Consider the following 21451-nt stretch of genomic DNA (forward strand, 5'->3'; position numbering starts at 1 on the left):
AAATGCTATCTATTATTTATAACTGATAAAAGTCTGTATTTTTTTACATTTTCCAAAATAAAGCAATAAAGCCAGGCCGCAATATAAACAGACTGTCAGTGCAATTGTGTATATGTTGTTAAACATAGTGTGCAATGGATTACTATTAGTTATTTCTTACCTGTCAGAGAATTTTTATGTGTGATAAAATACACATAATATAAAACACATTATTTTACCATTTTAAGTGTACAATTTAGTGGCATTAAATGTATTTACATTGTTATGCAGTCATCACCACTCTTCACCTCTGGAAGTTTTTCATCATCCCCAACTGTCAAAGAATTTTAACCATTATCCTTTTCCAGAGATACTTATAAATGCATTTTGTCTTTTTGGAGATACTCTAAATATTAAAAGTTAACATGCTCTAATTTTGATCTGCCACCCAAATGTGTTTGATGCCTTTCTTATTTTAGGATTCAAAGATATTGGCTTCTACTTCCCTGTTCCCTCCGTGGTCCCGGAGGCATAAAGTAATTGTGGATGTTTGATATGCTTTGGTTTGAGATTTGATCTGTAAATCAAACCTTATTTGATTGACATATTATTTCTCAGAAATATCTGGGAAGGTATTCTCTCACCTCTTCCCCAATACCTAGGTCATTTATTTAGCCCTCAGTCTATCCATGAACACATTTTCCCAAAGCAAATGCAGTCAGCCCACCAGAAAAGAGAAGGAGCTCCAAATCCCAGGATTGTTTCCCTTTAGTTCTTTTGGAAAGATTTATTGTAAAATTTCTATGCTATTCTGTAATTTTCTATGCTATTCTGTAATTTTCTATGCTATTTCTGTAATTTTCACTGTCTACTCTTTACATTCCCTACCTCAAATCTTCTTTTTCTAATGATCTCCAACATAATATTATTTCTCAAATAGTGCTTGTATTCTTCCATCACATCTACTCTTCCTCCAGTGTTTCCATGTACCCATAAATGGTAAAATCATTTATCTACTCCCCTGCATGTGCCAGATGCCTGAATTTAATGGCCAAATGTTAATTCCAGCTTTCTTGGCAATGATTGGTCTAGAAATTAGCAAATGACCCAATCTGGCTAACATGAAGTAGAGACCTAATCGGGCTTTTAGGGAAGTTGTTACTTCTACAAACCCTTTTGAAAGTAATCCCTTTCTTCTCCTGAGTATTGTTGCACGTAAAAGCCCAGAATTCCTGTAACCATCTTGTCCTCAGCCTGAAGGTTAGGCCGACCCATGGATTTAGGGTCCTCTTCAGCCAACTTTCAATCAAGCCAATGCATTTCCTTCGTGTCCAAGCTGGTCTGAGTTGTTTTCTTTGATTGGCTGTGGATGTCGTTCTAACTGATACTTCACAACACGGGTTACATTTCTAAAAGCTCTGTCAATCAATGGAGTAAATTTTAAGTATCTTGGAAATTCACTTGTGCCAATCTACATGCTATTTTTCTATGATCTTTTTTTCTCACAGGAGTTTGAGTTACCCTAAATCAAGATGGATGCTATGGTGACAGTCCTGTCTGCATTAATTTGAGGAAACTATGTTTCCCATTTGATTCAGTTCTTGGAGAGTTATTCTCATGGGTACAAAAGAATGCGTTATTTAACCTCTTGTCTAGAGCATTCCCATATGAGCTATTGCTTGTGCTCCTCCCTTGGCACTAGAGGACAGATTTTCTGAGTCTTGATGCCTGCTTTCCAGGGGAATTTAATTATGCTGCATATGGCTTAGCCTTGTGAATTTTCTTCCCATATTTTTCTTCAATAATGATGTCTCTGTCCTTTCCACATTCTAACTGCCCATCAACCTAGGGAAAACAAGATGCTGGGATCATGTTTTCTGCTTCTGGACTATTTCTTAATAGATAAAGTGGACTTGAACCTTAGAGACCAGATCAGAAAAATTCTGAGTCATTATCTCTTCAAATATCTTTTTTACTCCCATTCTTTCCATCCTGTTCTTCTGGAACTCCAATTAGGTATTTTTCAACTTTGTCACTTTATTCTCAATATCTTTCTATTTGTCTTCAGATTTTCAGCTCCTTTCTCTATGCTACATTCTGGTAAATCCTTCTGATCTTTCAGTTCACTATTTCTGTCTTCTGTTGTGTCTAAACTGCAGTTTAACATGCCCACTGAATTTCTATTTAAAATGACCATATTTTTCAATTCTGGCAGTTCTACTTTTCTGTCTTCTTCAAATCAGCCTGATCTCTTTAAATAATCTTTTGATCTTTTTTCATACTTTTGATAGCCTATTTTATTACTTAAAACACTTATTTCATATTCTGGTTCCATAATTCAAGTGTCTTTGTTTTTGCAGGTCTGATTCTGCCATCTGTTGCTTCTGCTGATTGTTCACACTCACAATGACTGTTTCCTCATGGTTTTCTGGTTCTAATGTCAGTTCATATTCGTTGGAACTTTGTCAATAGAAATCATCTGAATCTAGGGTTTAAGGTGTGTTTGCCAGAGAAGATTTGGGTCTGTTTCTGCCTGACTTTTAGTGAGACAAAAATCCAGGTAGAATATTTTGGTTAGGAATTTTTTTTCAAGCCACACAGGAGTGCGAGTTCTGGCCCTAAACGCCTATAAGTTTGTGGTTAGGAGTTTTCCTTTATTTCCTTTCTACCTGAAGCTGAGGTTGTTCTAGGTGGTATCCTCACTCTCTGTTTATACACACACAAAAAAACTGAATTTGAGTTTTCTGTTTCAGGGTCCAAGCCTTATGTGGATGTCTCTCTTCCAACTGCTCATGTTCTGGGTCTTCTATACCTTTTCCCTGTATCTCTCATATGGTTGTTGAATGCTCAGATTGGAGGACATCAAATGTTCCCTATGGAAAAGTACTTCCTATCTCAATGATTTTGCATTTTCTTGATCTTTATAGCCTTAGGAATTTTTTTGTTTTGTTTTATGATGGTTCAGCTATGCATTATCAAAAGACATTTTCCATATTTATCCAGGGTTTTTGAGTCTCCGGTCTTGGGAGGCATTTTCTGGACATCTAGTCCTCTGTGTTTCCTAACCTAGCAGTGCTCATTTTCATATGGCTTAATCTTCCTCCAGATTAATCCCATTTAAAATGTCTGTCTAGCTAGAGTTTCCTGGGGCTTCTATTCAGGAGTAATCCGTAGCAAGGGCCTCAGGTTCATACTGGCCAAATTGCTTAATCACTGCATTACTGCCTGTGTGACCAGTGATCTCTCAGAGATTACTGCTGTGCTTGGTGACCATTCCTGGGACAAAACACTGCTCTTCCCTTAGCTACTCTTTCTAGGGCATGGCACAGATCTTACCCATTTCTCCACTTCTGACTGAAGGCTTGGAGATCTGGAAATAGAATACAAGTTATGTTGCCACTAGAGGTAGCACCCACAAGCCTAAACCTAACCTTAGAATTCTTTACCAGGTGGGCGCTCTACCTGGACGTAGTCACATGCTAGAGGCCGTTCTACCTCATCTGGTGTAGTCACGTGCTGGAGGCCCTTTCATCCTCTATCACTGAGTGTACGCACCATCTTCATTCTCCAGAATTCAATCTAAAGGGAGTGACAGCAGCACCCCCTTTACAATCCCTTACTCCCACATTTCACATCTACATATTGCCCCGTTACCTGTTCCAGGATTTCTCCCTTCAAAGGATAATTGATATGGAAATAGCTATTCTGATCAGGTGACTCCCCTTCTCCTAAGAATGTAATCTGGCCACATGGGCCCCCAAGACAATAAATGAGTCACTGCATTTTCTAAAGTCAGGTTTTGCATGTTAAAATCTCCCCCAACTCCTCTTGTGTAAGGCACAAAAGAGTATGGTCCAGGCTATACTGGGCCAAGCAGAGCCCGGCTCCTTTCTTCAGGCTCTCTGATATGGCTTGGCTGTGTCCCCACTCAAATGTCATCTTGAATTGTAGTTCTCATAATCCCCACTTGTCATGGAAGAGACCCGGTGGGAGGTCATTGAATCATGAGGGTAGTTAACCCTTTGTTGTTCTCGTGATAGTAAGTTCTCACAAGATCTGATGATATACCATTTACCACATCATATATCATTTATATCAGTATAAATGATATAATTATATCATTATAAGTGATACCACATATCATTTATATATGATGGTATATCATTTATAAATAGATGATATTTATAAGGGGCTTTTCCCTCACTTTGCTCTGCACTTCTCTTTGCTGCTGCCATGTGAAGAAGGACATATTTGCATCCCCTTCTGCCGTGATTGTAAGTTTCCTGAGACCTCCCCAGCCATGCTGAACTGTGAGTCAATTAAACCTCTTTCCTTATAGATTACCCAGTCTCAGGTATGTCTTTATTAGCAGCATGAGAACAGACTAATACATACTCCTTCAGCACAAGGTAAGAAAAGGCTGGCCCTTTATGTCCATCTGCCAGGGCCTCACTTTTGTCTCTTAGATATGGACAAGGACATGTGCATTTTCCTAAGAACAATTAGTATAATTCTGAGAGCTAGGACTGTCTGCATCTGTGTTTAGAAGAAAAAAAAAAGCATTCTCTTACTATACAGGGTACCAGTGTTTAAAGTAACTGTTATGCATTTGTTATGGTTAGTTTTTTGTGTCCACTGGCTGGGCCATGGTGCATGGATATGCAGTCAAACATTATGCTGGATATTTCTGTGAGACTGTTTTTGGATTTATATTTATATTTAATATTTATATTTTGATTTAAATTTATATTTAAATTGGTGGACTTTGAGTAAAGCAGATTGTCTTCCATGAGGTGGGTGGGTTTCATCCAATCAGCTGAAGGCCTGAATAGAACAAAAGACTGAGCTCCCCTGTGTAAGAGAGAATTCTGCGGCAGATGGTCTTCAGAATGAACTGCAGCATTGGCTCTTCCTGGGTTTTCAGTCTGCTGGTCCACCCTGCAGATTTTGGCCTTGCCAGTCTCTGTAAGTGCATGAGCCAGTTCTTTAAAATATATCTCTTTCTCCTTATATATACACATCCTGTTGGTTCTGGTTCTCTGGATAACCCTAATATAGCACTTGGAAATGGAAGATTTCATTTAAGGCTGGGAGCATCTGCATTCTCTCTCTCTGGGATTCCACAATTCTCCTTCTTGGCTTTTCTTTCTACCACACTAGCCCTCTCTGCTGTCCCCATTTCCTCTATCTGCTCTCTTGATGTTGCGTCTCTTTGAAAGGAACTGTCCTGTTCTGGTTGTCTCCATCTACTCTCTCTCTCCTAGGAGATTTCAGTTAGCCTATGGCTCTATGTTTAAGATGCTTCAATCTATATTTCAAACTTTAATCCATTCTCTGAGTTCCAGATGTATGTAGCTAACTCCTTACTAGACAACTCCATCTGGATATCTCACAGACTTCTTAAACTTAGCTTTGTCACAACAGAATTTCCCTGCTCCCAGACCAATTAAGTGGTGGTTCATTAACAATACTTGGGCAAGTTATGTAGCCTTTCTGACCCTCAGGGTCCTGGTCCATAAAATGAGGATAATAGTAGTGTGAGGATTAAAATAGCAAATACATGTAAAAACACTTAACACAGTGCTTAGTATGTATCATATGCTACATGCTATTGCTCTGTTGTATTTTATATTTTCCTTCAATATCCTACAGCTAGATTATAAACTCCATGAGGTCAAGGATCTTTTCTGCAGAGTCCAGAACAGTACCTTGCATATGAAAGGTGCTCATTAAATATTGGCTAAATGAATATAAAAGGGAAAATATACCCAGGTACTAAAACCTAGGATTTAGCTTTGATTATTTTCCCTTTTTTTTCATGCCCTACTGAACCAATTTATCAGTGAGAACTGTTAACTCTACTTCCAGAATACATCTTAAATCTGTTTCACAAGTACTCCCTAGTCCAGAAAACATCATCACTTTGTTAGACTACTATGATAGTCTAACTTTTTTGTTTTGTTGTTTCCTGTTTATTATACAATCTGTAATTTGAAATATATTAGGGAAAATGGCATGGGAGAATATAGGTAGGAGGTTGAAACTGAACACTTCTTCTCACCTAAAAGGAGAAAATGATGCCCAGAGGAGTCCACATCTGGGTATTTCTCAGTCTAGGCTCTAGCTGGTATCCTGCTGGCTGGGACTAGGTCACGGCCAGCACCTCTATGACATGTTCAGAGCTGAAGTTATGCTTGGTTGTGTTTCCGAGAAAAGATCTGTCTAGGGAGTGGCTTAGCTGCTCCAGGTGCTGCATCATGATTTGCTTCTGGTCCTTACCAAGTCCTGCCCAGGTAAGCCCTGGTTGTCTGCCCAGTGGGGCCAGAGCTGAGAGTACACTCTTCTGTATGGTGAGTGGGATTGTGAAGAAATCCCCCAGTGCAGGACAGCCAGCAGAGCATGTCCTGGAGGCCACAGGCAGCCAAGAAGTCTGGGGTCTGGTGCTGGGGTGGGTGCTGAGAGCTGCCTTAGGTGTTCTGTGGTTTTCTATCTTCACCTCTGGGCCTTTCCCTTTCATCTGTCTAGAGTCAGAAGCATCTGTCAAACAGAAGATGCCACCAGCTCTGTAGAACATGTTCCTACAGTTTACCTCCTCGTATGCAGCTTTAGGATGGGGAGAGAGAATATGAGAGAAGAGATGCTTTTGGATGGTCTTTCTATTCCTTCTGAAAACTTTATCCCCTTATCTTGAAACACCTGCTGAGGAGAAAAGGGAGAGGAGAAAGTCTGCACTAAATAACTTGTTGGATTGAATTGGAATAAGGATAATGGTGTACGTTCTTCTTGGGAGAATATGACTTTAAACATTCTGCTTTAATGTCTGATATCATGAAATTGTTTAGCCAGCTTGCAAATGAATGCTTTACCCAAGAGTGTGTGTGGGCAACAGTGAGTCTCAAGGGACGATGGGTTCCATCTGACAATTAGGTGTCTTTGCCACTGTGGAAGGTTGTGGAATCAGCTGCACTTGAATCAAATAAAATTAGTATTTGCTTCAAACCCATTATATGCTCACTGTGGTAACAAATATCAAGAGGATGTAAGGATGCATTTTCCATTGTTACTAGAGAGACAAGAGGTATAGGCTGGGAACAACCTGAATTATGCAAAAATAATATGGTTGCATAGTCTATTAAGGTATCAAACTGTGTCTTTCTCTCTCGTATCCTAAATCCGTCAGAGTTGTTTTTTTTTTTGTTTCGTACCCTAAAGTCTTCATCCTTATATGAGTCACGAGGAGCAAAATTTGAGATAACTCTACAATTAGGTAGCTTGGTTAGGTGACCTACTGTTATAAGAAAATTTCAATGTATGTTTCAGGAGCCAGGTTTTCCTCTCTGAGAGCTAGATTAACTGTGTCAGAGGCTGGGAAAGAGATGACTGAAAGGTATCGTAAAGGTTTGAGAGCTACAAGAGAAAAGCTGTGAAGCCACCAGAGTTAGGGTGCTGCATGGAAGCTGAACCAGGCAAAAGTTGTTCTCTGGATGCTGCCTGGTGAGGACCAGCTATCAACCATAGGGCTCAGCCTATTGTTAAAGAGTCATCTGTATCCCAAGTTTCTGTCTTAGTCTTGTCCAATCCATTGAGTGGGTATGCCTTCTCTTAGATTTAGATTCTTGGTAATCCCTCCTGGATGGGCAGGTGAGATGCTGGGACTCCTACAAGCTACTAGTAGTCTGAAGGTATAACTTTGCCCCTAGTCAAGGGGGGACTTACAGAACTTTTAAAATATCTCCCCCTGAGCCAGGAAAGTGGTAGAACACAACACAAGTGTACCTAAGTTCTCAAGGGGTGAATATCAGTAGATGGATGTAAGATATAATATCCAACTTGGGTCTGTAATGGTGACGTTGACTATCCCTTGTGCAGATGCAGCCTGAGTCCCCACAGGTTGGGTAAAACAGATCTGAACAGCCGTCCAAGAGTCAGAAGAGAGGTTTGAGCCAGGGGTCTGACAATTATAAGGTCTCTGGCAATTCACTTAAATTTCTGGAATTAATTTCCTTCTATATTAAATGTGGATAACAATTTTAAAATTAACTTATATATGGAATCTAAAACAGTTGAATTTGCAGAAGTACAGAGTAGAATGATGCTTACTGGGGGTTGTGGGTGTGAGTGAGTGGGAGGGAATAAGGAGTTGGTAGGAGGGTACAGTTTCAGAAAGAAAAGAGGGACAGGCTTTGAGATCTGTCACACAGCAATGTGACTATCGTTAATATTTCAAAATAAGAGTAAATTTCAAATTTCATCGCAAAAATAAGCAAGGTGATAGATGTGTTAATTAGCTTGATTTAATCAGTCTACATAGTTTACATATATGGAAACATCACATTATACCCCATAAATGTATACAATTATGATTTATTAGCTAAAAATATAAATAAACAATTTAAAAATTAAATTGTATTTGTGAAATCCCTTTGGGAACTGTACGGCACCTATAAACATAAGTTTTAGTAACCATTTCTTCATGTATAAAATGAGGATCTGAATAATATCTAAACTTAAGGAGTGTAGCAAAAGTTAAATAAGGCAACAAAAATATTTTTGAAAGTGCTTTGTACCTGGAAGAGCTTTTGTTATTTTTTTTAGTGCATTTGTGGATTTAGTTGATTTGTTGCTTTAGAGAACAAGGTAGTTTTGGCCTAACTTCCCCTTTCCTACTTTCTTATCACTCCACTACCTTCATATTTCCCATACCAAAATATAATAATATTTTTCCTGCTGCATACAGATAATAAGAGAGAGTCTGTTTTGCTTGTAAATATAGTTAAAGGAGCTAAATCCTATCTCCTGGTGACTGAGTCTTACCTAAGCAGGAATGAGCACATCTGCATGGACATTTCCCCTTCTGCCATTATGATATCTATAAACAAAAGCTGTCCCCTGAGTGGTGATTTGTTTAACCATCATCACCATAACCCATTTATTTCAATGAAATGCACAGTGAATGCTTCTAATGCAACTTTCTACTCAAATTGTGGCAAAATTGTATCAAGCATCTCTGTAGATCAAAATGTCCCACTACTTCATTTATTTTAAGTGGCAGAGGCTCCTGGCATTTGCCTTAGCCCTTTTCATGGAGATACTCCTTGGGGGAAATAGTCACACCCACTAAAACACAATGAATAAATAATGATCAAATCACTGAGGCAAATCTTTTTTTTTTTTTTTTTTTTTGAGGCAAATCTTAAGGAGTCTCTATTTTTAGTATGTTATAAGCATTTTGTTAAAACAAATGTAAAGTTGGGCGAGGTGGCTCATGCCTGTAATCCCAGCAGTTTGGGAGGCTGAGGTAGGTGGATCAGTTGAGATGAGGAGTTTGAGACCAGCTTGACCAACATGGTGAAACCTTGTCTCTACTAAAAATACAAAAATTAGCTGGGCATGGTGGTGTGCACCTGGAATTCCAGCTACTCGGGAGGCTGAGGCAGGAGAATTGCTTGAATTCAGGAGGCAGAGGCTTGAATCCAGGAGCCAGGATCATGCCACTGCACTCCAGCCTGGGTGACAGACAGCCTCTGTCAAAAAAAAAAAAAAAAAGAAAAAAAAAAACTACAATGTATAGCACAAAGTGTTACATTTTACTTTTTAAAAAAGTCTCATATATAGTTGTATTAGTCTATTTTCATTCCTGAGACTGGGTAATTTATAAAGAAAAAGAGGTTTAATGAACTCACAGTTCCACATGGTTGGGGAGGCCTCACAATCATGGTGGAAAATGAACGAGGAGAAAAGGCATGTCTTACCTGCTGGCAGGCAAGAGAGTGTGTGCAGGGGAACTGGCCTTTATAAAACCATCGGATCTCATGAGACTTATTCACTAGCACAAGAATAGCATGGGAAATCCCATCCCTATGATTCAATTATCTCCCACTGGGTCCGTGCCAGGACACATGGGGATTATGGGAGCTGCAATTCAAGATAAGATTTGGGTTGGGACACAGCCAAACCATATCTTTCCCCCATGGCCCCTCCAAAATCGTATGTCCTCACATTTCAAAACACAATCATGCCTTTACAACAGTTCCCCAAAGTCTTAACTCAGTTCAGCATTAACTCAAAAGTCCATATGGTTCAAAGTGTCATCTGAGACAAGGCAAGTCCCTTCCACTTATGAACCTATAAAATCAAAACCAAGTTAGTTGCTTTCTAGATACAATGGGGGTACAGTCATTGGGTAAATACACCGATTCCAAATGGGAGATATTGGTCAAAACAAAGGGGCTACGGGCCCCGTGCAAGTCCAAAATCCAGCGAGGCAGTTAAATCTTAAAGCTCCAAAATGATCTCCTTTGACTCCATGTCTCACTTTCAGCCACACTGATGCAAGAGTTGGGTTCCCATGGTCTTAGGCAGCTCTGCCCCTATGGCTTTGCAAGGTACAGAACCCCTCCTGGCTGCTTTCATGGGTTGGCATTGAGTGTCTGTGGCTTTTCCAGGTGCACAGTGCCAACTGTCAATGGATCTACTATTCTGGGGTCTGGAGGACGATGGCCCTCTTCTCACAGCTCCACTAGGCAGTGTACCAGTAGGGACTCTGTGTGAGGGTTTCCGCCCCACATTTCCCTTCTGCACTGCCCTAGCAGAGGTTCTCCATAAAGGCTCTGCCCCTGCAGCACACCTCTGCCTGCACATCCAGGCATTTCCATACATCGTCTGAAATCTAGGCAGAGGTTCTCAAACCTTAATTCTTGACTTCTGTGCATCTTCAGGCCTAACACCTTGTGGAAACCACCAAGGCTTGGGGCTTGCATCCTCTGAAGCAACAGCCTGAGCTGTACATTGGCCCCTCTTAGCCAAGGCTGAGATGCAGAGCACCAAGTCCTGGTATTGATTTACTGTATTAGTGTTAGTCCATTTCCATACTGCTATAAAGAAATACCCAAGACTGGGTAATTTATAAAGAAAAAGTTTAATGGACTCACAGTTCCACATGGCTGGGGAGGCTGCACAATCATGGCAGAAGGCAAAGGAGGAGCAAAGACACATCTTACATGGCAGCAGTCAAGAAAGCTTGTGCAGGGGACCTGCCCTTTATAAAACCATCAGATCTTAAGGGATTTATTTACTAACACGAGAACAGCATGGGAAAACCTGCCCTCATGATTCAATTACCTCCCACCGGGTAATTTGCATGTCCCTCCCAGGACACATGGGGATTATGGGAGCTACAATTCAAGATGAGATTTGGGTGGGAACACAGCCAAACCATATCAATAGTTAAAATCTTAAGATGTAGACTTCATATTTTTATAGACAAAAAATATAAAATAAAAAAGTAGTTAAATATTTTTCTAGGACCTCTATCAATGCATTTTACTTTTACATAGTGATTGTCAATGTACACAATCCTTAAAGCTCTATTTTCATTCAGGTGTATATTTTCATAAAGCAAGGCTTACCTTTTTGTTCGATGTTTTATTTCATAATTTGCATGATCGCTGTCTCCATTGAAACAGTTCATCTGGCTGTAAAAAAGTCCTTTTCTCCTTATTCATTGCTAATCTCCCCATATCCAAATTGCTTAAATAACTGGTTCTCCCCATTACATGAACATCTGAATCACCCTTGGAGATTACGAAAACAAAGAGGTTATTTTGTCTTATACCAGACTTCTGAATCAGATTCCATGGAGGGTCCCTGCTTGTGATTTTGAAAAAGCTCTTCAGGAGATTTTGATGATAAAAAGTCTACCTTGATTATATTGATCAAATGATATATACTGTGCAGATACAGCTAAGATCAGCTTCAGAGCAAACCATTATCTTCTTTAGCTAATGTTTAAGTGCACACACACACACACACACACACACAGAGTTTGTCATGTAATTCTAACTGTGATACACATAGTCAGCTCTAGCATACCATGTCCTGTTTTGCATATTCTCTGCTAGCCTTACAGGTTTATGCACCTCATATCTGCTGAACTAGATCATAAACTAAACAATTGGAAACTACCTTTTTGTTTCCTGTATATCGCCAGAGTACTCAAGTACTCAGTACAGGGCTAAGCACACAGTGGGGTCTACATTCATTATTTTTCTTTTTCTTTTTTTTTTCTGTGAGACAGTCTCATTCTGTCACCAGGCTGGTGCAGTGGTGCTATCATGGCTCACTGCAGCCTCAACCTCCAGGGCTCAAGCGATTCTCCCACCTCAGCCTCCTGAGTAGCTGGAATCATAGGCATGCACCACTGTGCCTGGCTAATTTTTGTACATTTTGCAGAGAGGGGTTTTCACCATAGTGCACAGGGTGGTCCTCAACTCCTGGGCTTAAGCATCTCTCCCCAGCTTGGCCTCCCAAATTGCTGGGATTACAGACAGGAGCCACCGTGCCCCACCCATGTTTGTGTTTTCTTGCTCTTCAACCACCTTTTTCATGGAACCACTCTGTTGTCTTCTCCACTCCTGGCCCTCTAAATGGAGCCAACCTACCCATTCCTACTGGGAAGCAGGTGGTGAAATGGCTGCAGTCTCAGGTGTTTACTCAGGCTCAACTTAGCTTGCCCATGCAACCCTTCCTCTTTGGAGCTCATCTCCCATGATTCCTTCTCTTGGTTTCACAGTTCTTAGAGATTCATTCATTTATTCACTCATTCAGACCTTTAGACACAATTCCTTACATGTCTATGCCAGACACTGAAGATAGAATGGATAATACCCTATCCTATCCGCCAGTGAGGATCTTGCTATCTGGTGACCGTTCTGGGTAAGAGTTCTTTCTTCAGAGAAAGAAGGCAGGCAGCCAGTCCTGGATGCTGCGTTAGGGTAGAAGTATCTAGTGTTCAAGTTACAAAGCCCTAGCTCACATTTTGTTTCTAAAATACTTGAAATTTTTGCCATAAAATGTAACTATATTTTTGTGCAACATGCATTGATTTATGCATTAATCTTGTTTCCCCAGCTAGGCTGTAAACTCCTTGATGGGTCAAAAACAATGTTATTTGTATTCTCTGTGACAAACAAAATAACATATAATGTATGGATTTATTGATTTCTGTAAATAAGAGATGAAGTGGCTCTGAGACTTGGCTCATGTTCCTAAAAGATTCGACTTGCCTTGTACTGCTCTACATATCCCACCTCCCTCTCTACTTCACTACATTCCAGGAGTCATCAATTTGATCCCTGTCTGTTAGCACCTGCTACTCTTTTGACTCCTTGACTTGCTCTGCAGGCATTCAACAAATCATCAGCTTTTTCTGCTCTTACATTCTGGCAGCAGAGCCCTTTGGAGAAAAGCCACATCATGATACAGATGGGGACTCCAACACACTCCTGGTCTCCATCTTCAGCCGGGAACTCAGCTCTGCTTGGCACACCTGCTTTTTTTTTTTTTTTTAATCTCTCATCAGTGTTTGCTCCTGTTCCCAGGGCAGCTCTTTCAGCTTGAAACTTCTTTCCTGAGGTCCTCCTCTTACCCACCCTCTCCCTCTCTCTCTGATAATAAATATCACAGAGAGAATGGAGCTTTATGAATGTACACTTCATCTTCCTAGAAAACCTCATCCTCAATCTCTCCCTTTTTTGTGAGGAAGGAAGTCATGTCTCACCTCTTCCATTTTCTCCTGCTGAAGGCCAATCCCTTTACCTGTACCCTTGGTCTTCTCCTCTCTTGCCTTTTACAGGCTCATGCTCCATCCATTAATAAACTTCTGGCCTGACTCATTAACCCCTCCTTTCTATTGGCTATTTCCGTTTAGCATAAATAAGATGCACTATTTTCCACCCTCAAAAATCAACATTGGTCCTCAGTATCACTTCTATATTCCTCTGTCTGTAGGATTATAGATTAGAAGTTTTAACTGAGGCAAGCAGACAGATTTGAAATGCCAGCATGAACTGTGAGACAGACCTAGAATGAGTTATGTGACTGCAACCAAGCTACAAAGATGGTACCACTGGAAATGGGGAGGACTTCCACCAGAATTCTTCACAAATTCAATATGTACTTTCTGTAGTTGACCTGGTGTGGGGTGGTGGTGGGGTCAATTTTAAGCATCAAAAAGAATGTAAAATATCTCATATTAATTTTTGTATTGGTTACATATTTAAATGATAAATTTTAGATATCTTGGGTTAAAAATGCATCATTAAAATTAATTTTACTTGTTTGCTTTTTGCTTTTTTAATATGGGTACTAGAAAATGTAAAACTAACCACATAGCTCACATTTGGGGCTTGCATTTGTTGCTTGTATTTGTGGCTTGCGTTCTGTTTCTATTGAACATTACGGATCTAGAGGGTAAGAAAGGCTGAGAGAAGGGGATCTCTTGTTGTACTTGTATCAGTTTATAGTTCCAGAGTTTTTAAGCATACCTATACATAAGTGTTTCAGACATGAGCCATACAGGAGAATGATCCTGGAGCTCCTTTGACCGCTACCTAAGAGGACCACCTGGCCAGACCAAGATAGGATTCCGAAAGGCAGAGTCAGAGTGGAGTGGACTCCTGAAAACCAGGGGTCTGTGGGGCAGCAGCCACAGGAGGAAGGAAGGAATTACCTACTTCATAGGAATGTCCATAAGGCGGGCCCAGCAGAGGAACCACAACACTCCAAGAGGAAGATTCCACTTTAAAAATCTCCCAGACCCTATAAGTTTGAAGCTTGGTTACTGAAGTATCAGTCAAGAACTTTCTGGCCCCCTGAATAGCATCTAGTGAGTGGCCAAGGAGATCACTGTGAGCTGATTGAGCATATTTCGATCTTCGCAGTTTGATTAAGGATTGTGAGGTTAAGGAAGTAGATTTGATCTTAGAGCAGTGGCTGTCTATGGTTTTGCTGGCCGTGATCCCTGGTCAATTTAGCTTTGTTATGTAACAAACCACACCCCAAACACAGTAGCTTCAACTTCTGAATACCTCCACAAGACTGATTTGCTTTTCCAGCTTCCATAAACATTTAGTGAATAAGGTTGTTCCTATATTATTAGATATGTAAAGCTCTTGGCACTCTCTCTTTATTATTATTGAGTTATTATCTAGCAACTATGTGCTCTTCAATTCCCCTCTCTAAGGTACAGCAGCAGTTCTCAAATATTTTGGCCTCAGGATGTCTTTTACTCTTTAAAAAATTATATATATATTATATATATGTGTGTGTATTAATGTATTATATACAAATCTAAATTTAATAAAAATTAAAACGGAAAAAATTTAAATGTATGCATTCACTGAGATTCATTGAGAAATAATAATTACATGTTAACATAAATATTTTTTAGAAAAATAAAAATATTTTTCAAAATAAAAAATAATGAGAAGAATAACAGTTTTATATTTTCAAATCTCCTTAGTGTTTAGCTTAACAGAAATCAACTGAATTCTAAGATCTCCCTCTACATTGAGTCTGTTGTGATATATTACTTTCTGCTTAAGTTTATGAAGAAAACCTGATCTCACACTGATAAGTAGTTGGAAAAAAAAAGACAGTATTTTAAATCCTTCTTTGATACTACGCCAGAATGCCACTGTATACTCATGGGAGACTGAGGGTAAGAAAATACACACTTTAATACAATTATGAGAAAAATTTTGGCCACAGGGCCGACACTTTGGAAACCATGGGAGTAGAGGATACTTTCTTGTCTCACTGATTTGCTCAGCCAATAGAATGTGTGTGAAAACAGGCCTTAAATGTATCTGCTCAATTTGGCTTCGCTCTTACACTCTTGTGAGCTCCCATGAGCCAAGAAGGTGTTGGGCATTGGCTTGATGTGAGGAGAATGTGGAAATGTGGAGAAAATCTGAATCCAACCCTCAGACTGAAGCCTGGGTCCCAGGTTTCAGCTGAGCCCAGCTGTGTTGCAGTGGACTGAAGACCTGTGAGCAAGAAATAAAGGTTAATAATTTGGAGGTGATTTGTCATGCAGCATTAGTGAAGCAATACAATCTGGCACTTAAAAAATAAAACAAATGAACAAACATAAAAATCACAGGGTGGAGAATAGATATGCTTCTCTCCATGCCCAGAAGCTCATATATTTGTAAACTTTCTGGTTGCAAAGGGAAGAAATTAATCTACCACAATAATGATTGTCTTAATTCATCAAAGTCCTTTCCTTCTAGTTTGTTTTGACTTCCTTCTTCGTTTCTCCCCTTCTTATTATCCTTCCTTTTTTCATTCTTTATGTCTTTTATCTTCTTTGACTATTGAACCTTTCAAATTTGTTGGGCACCAGGAATACAAAACAAATAGGATCAGCCTTCTGATTTGGAGGGGGAAATAGACTATAGACAAATAATGGAGCCCCATGTAAGGGGTCCTGCAGTAAGTTGCTTGTAGAAGGTAGTTGTATACAGAAGGTAGAAAAAAGGGAAAGGTCACCTCTGGCTATTCCTCCTCAGAGTCACCGAACACTTGTGTCAGGCCCTATGCTAGGAGCTGAGGTGAACAAGGAGAGTTCCAGCCCTTGCTCTCTTCCTTCCAACTTTTTGGAGCATGGTAGTTCCCTTCTGTGAGTCCACCACACTCTTATTTTATTTTTTGGAGACAGAGTCTTGCTCTGTTGCCCAGGCTGGAGTGCAGTGGCAGGGTCATAGCTCACTGCAGCCTTGAAGTCCTGGGCTAAAGTGATCCTCCCACCCCAGCCTCCTGAGTAGCTGGGACTACAGGTAGTACCACCACTCCCGACTAATTTTAAAAATATTTTTGTAGAGATGGGGTCTTGCTATGTTGCCCAGGGTAGTCTCTAACTCCTGGTTTTAAACAGTTTTCCCACCTCGGCCTCCCAAATGTTGGGATGACAGGCGTGATCCACTGTGCCAGGCCCATCACACTCTTATCTCAGGGTTCTTCACACACTTTATTCCCGCTTCTGGAAATCTCTCTCTTCCTCTTCACATAGCCACCAACTTTGGATCCCTTCCCTAGGAAGGACTTCTCTACATCTAGGAGTAAGTTAAATTCCTCTTCTAGTTTTTCCCTGCTGGACAACTAGTCCAAACCAGCTTTCTCTGGGTTAATGCCCTGTCCCCAGCAACTAGGAACTAGCTCAGCACAGAACACATAGAAGAGACTGTCAGTAAATAGTAAGTGAATTGAACTGAAGCGGCTCAGGCCTGTCATGTGTATGAGATAATAGGCATGTAGGGAGGAGGCAGGGAAGAGAATGTACAGAAATTACATCAACAATCGGTTCACTTCCTAAGTCCTTGAAGAAAATGCCTAAATTACTACCCAAGTTGATCCCTAAAGTTGGGGGAAAAAAAGAGAAATCCAATTTGGGTCTCCAAAGAGCTGAGCAGCACTGGGCACTGCCGAGAACTCCAACAGCTGGAAAATTCCACTCCGGAGCAGCTGGCCTCACGGATGGCTCATGACGCAGGCAGTGTTTGGCGATAACATTTCCTGGAATTGATGCGTTATCTGCAGCGTGTGCGGCTCAGCAAGCTTGCCTTATTCACAGGAATACAAAAGCCTGTGCAGCGCAGCGCTGCTTTTGTCTGGAGCTCATCCTGGAAGGCGAGGCGGGAGGCTGCGCCCAGGGAGTTCTGCGCGCTCCGTTGGCGGCTCACGCAGGTGCTGGGGGAGCGGGAGCGGGGCCCTGCCTGCCCCAGCACTTTGTCCCTATTGTTATCGCGAGGGGTCGCTGCTCTTGCCCTGTCCCCGCTATGCTGAAATCCTTCAATTCCTTCTCTTATTTGTTGGACTCAAACAATAAAAATACTAAAAACTTTACGTCCTGGCAACCACTAGCCTTCCTGCAGCATCTGTCCGACAAATTGAAAAGAATGTTCAGAATGAAAAGGAGTGTTTTGCACATGCAACGAATCTTCCTATTTTCAATGAGTTTCCAGTCATCATGGCCACGTGGCCTTGTAGACTTCTATAGAATGTGGCATCACGCGATTGAATAGCTGTAGCCTTGCTAAGACAACAGGGCGGACAAACCTCTGTCTGTTTTTGTGTGGCAAGAACAGTTATTACACTTAAATGGCTAAAGAAAAATATCAAAAGAAAAATGGTATTTCTTCATGAGTGAAAGTTAGTTGAAATCAAATTTCAATGCCTATTTATGAAGTTTTGTGGGAACACAATCATGCCCATTTGTTGGGGGTGTTGCTTATGGTCGCTTTCTTGCAGGGTTGAATATTTGGAACAGAGACAGTATGGCTGGCAAATCCTATACTATTGATTGTCTTGCCCTTTACGGAAAAAAGTTTGCTGACCTCTGCACTAGAGGGATATGGATTTTTTTTTTTTTTTTTTTTTTTTATACTTTAGGGTTTTAGGGTACATGTGCACAATGTGCAGGTTTGTTACATATGTATCCATGTGCCATGTTGATTTCCTGCACCCATTAACTCGTCATTTAGCATTAGATGTATCTCCTAATGCTGTCCCTCCCCCCTCCCCCCACCCCACAACAGTCCCCGGAGCGTGATGTTCCCCTTCCTGTGTCCATGAGTTCTCATTGTTCAATTCCCACCTATGAGTGAGAACATGCGGTGTTTGGTTTTTTGTCCTTGCAATAGTTTACTGAGAATGATGTTTTCCAGTTTCATCCATGTCCCTACAAAGGACACGAACTCATCATTTTTTATGGCTGCATAGTATTCCATGGTGTATATGTGCCACATTTTCTTAATCCAGTCTATCGTTGTTGGACATTTGGGTTGGTTCCAACTCTTTGCTATTGTGAATAGTGCCACAGTGAGATACCATCTCACACCAGTTAGAATGGCCATCATTAAAAAATCAGGAAACAACAGGTGCTGGAGAGGATGTGGAGAAATAGGAACACTTTTACACTGTTGGTGGGACTGTAAACTAGTTCAACCATTGTGGAAGTCAGTGTGGCGATTCCTCAGGGATCTAGAACTAGAAATACCATTTGACCCAGCCATCCCATTACTGGGTATATACCCAAAGGACTATAAATCATGCTGCTATAAAGACACATGCACACGTATGTTTATTGCGGGATATGGATTTTTTTAACTGGCTCAGCCTAAATTTACCAGAGACTTGTTCAAGGGCCCATCTTGTGTTTCCAGTAGATTGAATTTGTATTCACCCTCTGAGGAAAGATGTGTGGCTGTAGACGTCTCTGCTTGCTCCTGGGCTTTCCTTCTCCACCCTACTTTATACTATGGGGTGTGTGTGTGATAATCACAGCCCAAAGGAAATGACTGACTGGCTGGGACCACATCACGATCCAGCAGAGAAGGTAGGGCCATGTGCAAATCTGCTGCCTACGAGTCTAGTGGGGCCGTCTTTAATGGGGACCCTTAGATATTCAAGAAAACTCAAGTTCTTTTCTCCTTCCTTAAAGGGACTCTGCTTCCTTAAAGGGACTCACACCTCTCAGAAGAATAATTAAGCAAAGACCTTTGTCTACATTATCTGAGTGCACCTTCAATAGGTTTTGTTGTTGTACACTGTTCTCTATCAGCCTGTCCTTCCCTTTGCCATTGCACACCCACACACAGAATTATGGCTCTTTACTTCTCTATATCTTCTAGACAGTGAGTTCCTTGAGGGCAGGTTTTTTATGTCTCTGTATTATCAGTACCTGGCAAAGGCAAGGCGCATGGTAGACGCACATAAAATGTCCAAAGAACCAACAAAGTCTACCATGCTTGTCACACAGAGTTACAAATTTTGGGGGGTCCAGGGTGATGTGTGATAAGAAGAACCTACATTAATTCACAGATTAAGCATGATGTGGCTTTCTGGGTATTGATTGTACAGGTTGAGCATCCCAAATCCAAGATGTTCCAAAACTTGGAATATTTTGAGTGCCAACATGGCGATCAAGGGAAATGCTCTTTGGGGCATTTCGGACTTGGGATATTCAGATTTGGGGTGCTTAACTGGGTAAGTATAAATTGAAAATTCTGAAATCTGGGGAAAAAATTGAAATCTGAAACATTTCTAGTTATAAGCATTTCGGATAAAGGATACTCAAGCTATGCTTGAAGACCTATAATAAAAATCATAATTTCTATATTTGAACAGCATGACTGGATCATAGAGTAAAACCTCAGAATGCTTAAAAATGTAGCACAGACTTCAAAGAATTTGACGTGCTTCAAAGATCATGACCATTTTGAGCTCTGTCTCAGATCCCTGGAGTGGAGAGAAGGGGGTAGGTTCAAATTCATTCTCTCCTGCAGTTGGAGGTCTTCAGGTGAAATTGTTGGAGAAGGACTAAAGTACTACATTTCTGCAAGTCCTGAACATAGCACTATTACCAGTGGGGTTTTGGCCGTTAGGTCAAGCCTCTTGGTCTTTGCAGGAAGCAAGAAAGTGGAAGAGAAAGATCCTTGAAAGGACAAGGCCAACTCTAGTCTATACTCACAGATGCACCATATGCTTTGTCAGAGAGCCTCCAAGGAGTCCTTTGAGAATCTGCTAAAAGTTGTAGACTCTTCAAGAAGTTGCACTGTCTACCATGGTGTAGGAGGATGCAACTTTAACTTAATGTTTGTTATAATCTTCTTAACTGCTGAGTGGGGGAACTTAATTTCAACCAGTTTTAGGTTATTCCCTGACAGTGTGACTAAAGCCTTAGTAACATGGGAAAAGGTGAAGAGTGAGTTCATGTTTAATGAGGCATATGGTCTGAGTTGTTATCTTTGTTGGCATTGTCTTTCACTCCATGTGGTTGTCAGTGGTTTTTCTTGGCAAGTCACTCCTAAGCAGTCCCTTACTCCTGTCTATTCTTCTCTCTTTCTGCTAATATCCTTGTTCCTTTTTAGTTGTTTTTGTTCCTCATCTTATGCACTGGGCTACTAGAATCTGGATGGAGCAAGTTATAGTTGTTCCCCACTTCTCTGTTAGTCTTGGGGCCACTGGGGGTCATGCAACATACGTCAAACTTTTGCATACGGTTCTCCTGTGCCCATGGAATTCTCAGGTTATTAACCTCTGTCCAAGTCAAAATCTAAAAAGGTGGGTCTACTATTTTCAGAGTGAGTGGAGGTGAGGAGAGAGGATAAAATGAACTGGGAGATTTTCTCTTGTTTGAGCTGCCAGTGAAGGGGAGGGGAGAGGAGCAAGTGCATGCCAGGGTATAGAACATCAGTAGCAGCAGGCAACAGCCATCACCCAATCACAGCCACGTGCCTACTGCACTGTGTAATTTTATAGCTCTTTTGGCTGTGCTTACAGACACGCTCTCTCTGAGTGCTATTGATTTCTTGGGGAAAGGAGATCAAAAACAAGCGTTATACTTGGTGTCGTGTGTTTTCTAGGGGAAGTAAATAGATTAGCCAAATTGGACAGACAACATCAAGGCAAAAAGAGAGGAGGCTCCCTGGAAGTGCCTGCCCTGAAATGGGATCTCTTGAAATGATCCACAGGGGAAAAAAGATGATTAGGCAGGGCAAGAATTTGTCTTGTACCCAGATCGAATGTCACACTTCATTCCGTCTCAGCTTTGTGTCCTGGGACTCAACTCTCTCTCTACTGGGTTTCTGTTTGACAGTAGTAGCTCTGCTTTCCTGAATCTCAACCATTC

This window comes from Symphalangus syndactylus, chromosome 16 (assembly GCF_028878055.3).
Source record: "Symphalangus syndactylus isolate Jambi chromosome 16, NHGRI_mSymSyn1-v2.1_pri, whole genome shotgun sequence".
Lineage (NCBI taxonomy): Eukaryota > Metazoa > Chordata > Mammalia > Primates > Hylobatidae > Symphalangus > Symphalangus syndactylus.